The sequence below is a fragment of the Callorhinus ursinus genome, unplaced genomic scaffold, assembly GCF_003265705.2.
Source record: "Callorhinus ursinus isolate GAN/ISIS: 27379988/994484 unplaced genomic scaffold, GSC_fseal_2.0 scaffold3630, whole genome shotgun sequence".
Lineage (NCBI taxonomy): Eukaryota > Metazoa > Chordata > Mammalia > Carnivora > Otariidae > Callorhinus > Callorhinus ursinus.
The window spans coordinates 1-5,108 of record NW_027400684.1 but is presented as its reverse complement, the minus strand read 5'-3'; the positions used below and the strand labels follow the sequence as shown (position 1 = coordinate 5,108).

General features: G+C 43.4%; 1 long non-coding RNA gene across 1 annotated transcript; it reads left to right on the top strand.

Moving 5' to 3' along the window:
* Positions 1 to 65: 65 nt before the first annotated feature.
* On the top strand, positions 66 to 4,828 carry LOC141372241 (uncharacterized). Its single transcript, XR_012377515.1, has 2 exons — positions 66 to 225; positions 494 to 4,828. It is a non-coding gene; the product is annotated as an uncharacterized lncRNA (long non-coding RNA).
* Positions 4,829 to 5,108: the final 280 nt, after the last annotated feature.

Here is a 5,108-nt window from a genome sequence, read left to right as displayed (position 1 = left end):
TGCCCATTTCTCCTTCCCTTCATTCAGGGCTTTAACCCTTCCCTAATTTTATGTTGTTAAGGAGCTTGTTTATTTGGTCTCCCAGTCCCAGTGGAGAAGAAGCGATGTGTAGAGGAGTGTGGGAGAAGCCATTATAGGCGGGCATTATGCCTGTTGGAAAGTGACACCATGACAGTGATTACCTCAGCGAGGGACAGTGAAGGAGGGCACTGAAGAGCTAGACAAGTATTCATGATAACTTGGAAGCCTGTTTATAAAATGAGGTTTAAAATGGAGTTTGTATCTTCTTTTTACATGTGGACATTTGTACACTGAATTTATTTATTTGAAATAATTCTCCAAAAAATATTTCTGTAGCTTATTGGGATATATTTCATATAACATGAAGTTTATCCATTTAAAGTATACAGTTCAGTGGTTTTGGGTATGTTCACAGAGTTATGAAACTATTAGCACCATCTAATTTTGGAACCTTTTTTTTTTTTTTTTAAAGATTTTATTTATTCGACAGAGAGCACAAGTAGGCAGAGTGGCAGGCAGAGGGAGAGGGAGAAGCAGGCTGTCTGCTGAGCAGGGAGCTGGACGTGGGGCTTGATCCCAGGACCCCAGGATCATGACCTGAGCTGAAGGCAGCCGCCCAACCAACTGAGCCACCCAGGCGCCCCTAATTTTGGAACATTTTTAACATTCTAGAAAGAAACTGAATGTATTAGCCATCATCCCATTCTTGCCCCTTCTGACCCTCTTCCAGGCCCAGGCAGCCCCCAGTCTGCTTTCTGTCTCCGTGGATTTGCCTCTTAGGACAGGTCACAGAAGTGGAATCGTGCAGTATGTGGGCTTTTGTCACAGGCTTCTTTCACTTGGCATTCTGTGTTCAAGGTTCGTCGGTGTTGTGGCACCTGTCAGGCTTTATTTCTGTTTGTTGCCAAATACTATTCCACTCTGTGGTATTCCGCGTTGTGTTCACCGATTCATCTGTAGACGGACGTTTGGTTTGTTTCCACTCTAGGCTGTTGTAAATAATGCTGCTGCGAATGTCCGTATGTGAGTGTTTTTGTGTGAACATTGTTTTATTTCTTTTGTAAATATACCTAGAAGTGAAATTGCTGGATTATATGGTAACTATGTTTTTGATAAACTGCCAAGCTGTTTTCCTAATTGGCTACCCCATTTTGCATTCTCACCGGCAGTGTGTGGAGATTCCAGTTTCTCCACATCCTCACGGGCACTGTTACTGTCTGTCTTCTTTATTGTGGCCGTCCTGTCGGGTGTGAAGTGGTATCTCACTGTGGCTTAATTTGTCTTTCCCCGACGACTAGTGCTATTGAGCATCTTTCCATCTGCTTATTAGGTGATTGTATGTCTTTGGAGAGATGTTTATTCAGATTTTTTGCTTACTGTTTTTTTTTTCCTCATTGTGTGTACCTCTTTTAAGATACCACCTTTTTTTTTTTTTAATTTTATTTTACTGTGTTATGTTAGTCACCATCCATTACATCATTGGTTTTTGATGTAGGTTCCACGATTCACTGTTTGCCTACAACACCCAGTGCTCCATGCAGAACGTGCCCTCGTAAATACCCATCCCCAGGCTCACCCGTCCCCGGGCTTACTGTTTTAACTGGATGAATTGTTTTTTAATTATTGACTTGTAAGCATTCTTTATACAATCTGGATTTAAGTCTCTTGTCAACACATGGTTTGGAAATATTTTGTCTCGTTCTGTGGCGTGTGTTTTCTTCTTCTCGGTATCCTCTGATGCACAGAGTTTTCATGTTATGATGTCCAACTCATCTGTGTTTTCTTCTGTTGCTTTTGCCTTTGGCATTGGAGCTAAGAAACAGTTTACCAACCCGAGGTCACCAGGATTTACTTCTCTATTTTCTTCCAGGGATTTTATAGTTTTAGCTCTGACATTCAGATGTGTGATCCACTTTCATTTCATATTTTGTGTATGGTATGTGATAGGGGTTCCCATTCCTTTGCATGTGAGTATCCAGTTGTCCCAGTACCGTTTATTGAAAAGACTATTCTTTTGAGGTTAAGTTGAATGATTAACTATTAAGAAGCTTTGATGCTTAAAGCTGTGGCATGATAGAGGTTAGGTGTGTTGTAGAAAAGAGGTATGCTTGCGTTTTGGAAAAGAGAGTCCCCAGAATGGCCAGGCAAATTAGGTGTAACCCTGGTATGTCTTTTTTAGAATATAATACAGATCCTGGCTTATTTTTTAAATTGTTTTTAACTGTGGTATTTGGACTGTGTAGAGATTTGTTTCTGTGTATTAATTGTATCATTCAGAACTAAATGGTATGGTGGCATCTGAGAAACTGGCAGAGGAGGCAGTCCTGCATGCCCTTCCTTTCTTCCACAGAAGCACGGAAAAGCCAAGCTCCTGCCATAAGGAATGCAGCCCACATTCTTGACTGGGGACTCTGGACCCTGCTCTGAAGGGAGTAGAGCCAAACTTACTTGCAGAGAATTGTGTCTGTCTGTCCAACCTGTCAGGGACACATGAAGGACGGACTCAGGATGTCTTTCTTTCATCTAACATGGATGTCACTCAGGACAGAGGAGCCAAAAGCCGGTGGGCATTTCTCAAGCCCATGTCAGGCTGAGGAGAGGCAGCGGTAGCTTGGGGCCAGCATTGACAGTCGACACACAGAATAGAGGGTCACATGCCAAGCCGAGGAAGCTGGAGAGGGGACTTCTTTGGAAAATTGGGGCATGTAAAAGTGCCCGTGTTTACTGGGGAGTTTTGAAATTCACGTCCAAGGCCAGCCCTAGATCACACTCAGAAAAGACCCCGAGAAAGCGTTTTGCCTCTGGCCAGTCTCTAGGCTCAGTGCAAGCAGAGGTGAAAGCTCCGGCTGAGTTCTAGGCAGCCTGGCTCTGTGTTGGCGTCCCCGGCACAGAGGCAGTCTGCGGCGATCGGGAGAGGTTGGTCTCCCTTTCTCCCTCCCTTCGTTCCTCCCCCCTCGCAACGCTTTCCTGCTTCCCTCCCACCATCCTTCCCTTTCTTAGTCTCGCCCCCTCCCCATGCAAGGAAATCCTTTCCAAAACACTGGCTGAAAGACTTCTCTCCATACATGACAAAGAATACACACTTGACAAAATGAGTCTACAAAAGTCACTCTACGTGCATGGCTGCAGCATATACCAAACAACAAAACAAACCCAGAAGAGGGGGAAGTGCCGGATTTCCTGAGTTACCAGATTATAATAGTCAGAGTGTACAGGTTTCCACAAAAAAATTACAGAACATGCAGAGAAACCATGTGGCCTAGTCACAGAGGAAATGAACAGAAACCGTCCCTGCAGAAGCCCAGATTCTGGACTTAGGAGACAAAGTCTGGATCAGCTGCCTTAAGTCTGTCCAAGGAGCTAAAGGAAACAACTGAAAAACACTGACAGGATTAGGAAAAATGATGGGTTTTTTTGTTTTGTTTTGTTTTTTTAAGATTATATTTCTTTCTTTGACAGAGAGAGACACACCGAGAGAAGGAACATAAGCAGGGGGAGGGTCAAAGGGAGAGGGAGCCGCAGGCTTCCCGCTGAGCAGGGAGCCCGAGGTGTGGAGTTCGATCCCAGGACCCCTGGGATCATGACCTGAAACGAAGGCAGACACACTTAACGACTGAGCCACCCAGGCACCCCGAAAAATGATGTATTAACATACAGAATACCAATAAAGGTATAGAAATTATAAAAGAAGGAAAAAGCAAAAATTCTGGTGCTGAAAAGTACAATAAATTAAAGGAAAAACTCACTGGAGAGTTTCAGTAGCAGAGTTGAGCTGGCAGAAGAAGGAATCAGTGACCTTGAACCTAGGTCATTTCAATAACTAGATAATTTCAAGTGGAATTACCTGTTCTCAGAAGCAGAAGGAAGAGTGAAGGAAAATAAGCAGGTCCTAAGGGACTTTTGGGTGGTGCCAAGTGTACTACATGTGCACACACTGGGCATCTTGGAAGGGAGAAAGGGTGGAGAGAATGTTGTAGAGAGTAGTAGCCATTAACTTCCCAAATTTGATGAAAGACATGACTACGTACTCGGGAAAATCAGTGAATCCCTAGAAGGATAAATGCAAGGAGATCCGCACTGAGACACATGACAATCAAACTGTTGAAACCCGAGGACCAAGAGGATATTCTGAAAGCAGCAAGAGAGAAACACACAAGGAAGGGCTCTTGAGTCAGAAACGCTGGAGGTTAGAAGGAAGTGGGGTGACATCATTAAGATAGGAAAAGAAAAAAATGGTCCACCAAACATTGGATGTCCGTAAACCTCTCATTCACAAATCAAGGCGGATTGAGACATTTCCAGATGCCTTTAGAATCGAAAACAGGGATTCAGGCAGATAGGCATCCACCCATGTTCATGCAGCACTATTTATAATTGCCCACATGTCCACCGGTGGGTGAATGGACAAATTACGGTGTTTTTTCACATTGGAATATTATCCAACCAGAAAAATTAATGAATACTGATAAACCCGGATGACCCTTGAAAACATTACACTCTGTGAGAGAAATCAGACACAAAGGGTCATGGACTCTGTGTCATTCACACGAAGTATCAGAACAGGTAGATGAATGGAGCTAGAAAGCAGGTTGTGGTCGCCATGGCCCTGGGAAGTGGCGTCAGCGGCGGGCGGGGGGCAGCTGCTTAGTGGGCATGACACGTCCTCTGTGGTGAGGAAAATGTTTTTGAGCTTGATAGAGTGGGTTGCACAACATCGTGAATGGACTCAGTGCCGTATTCACTTTAAAATGGCTGATTTTGTTATGTCATTGTCACCTAAAAATAGTAAAAAATGTTGAAGAAGGCATACTAATCATATCTTTTACACTTCTGTGACACTCCAACTCAGAATATTTTAAAAATAATTGTCAGTGGGTTTATTTCAAAGACAAATGCAAATTTACGTTTTTAAACAAGATAGATCTTCATTGGTGATCTTTGGAAGGACATTTTTACGTGTAGATGATGATGATACTGCTTTTATTTTTGACTTCCTCGTGACTGTCAGTAACTTGCTCATTTGCATAACTGCCATTCAATGTAGGTTGGCTTATCTCCATGTTACAGGTGAGGGACCTGAAGCTCAG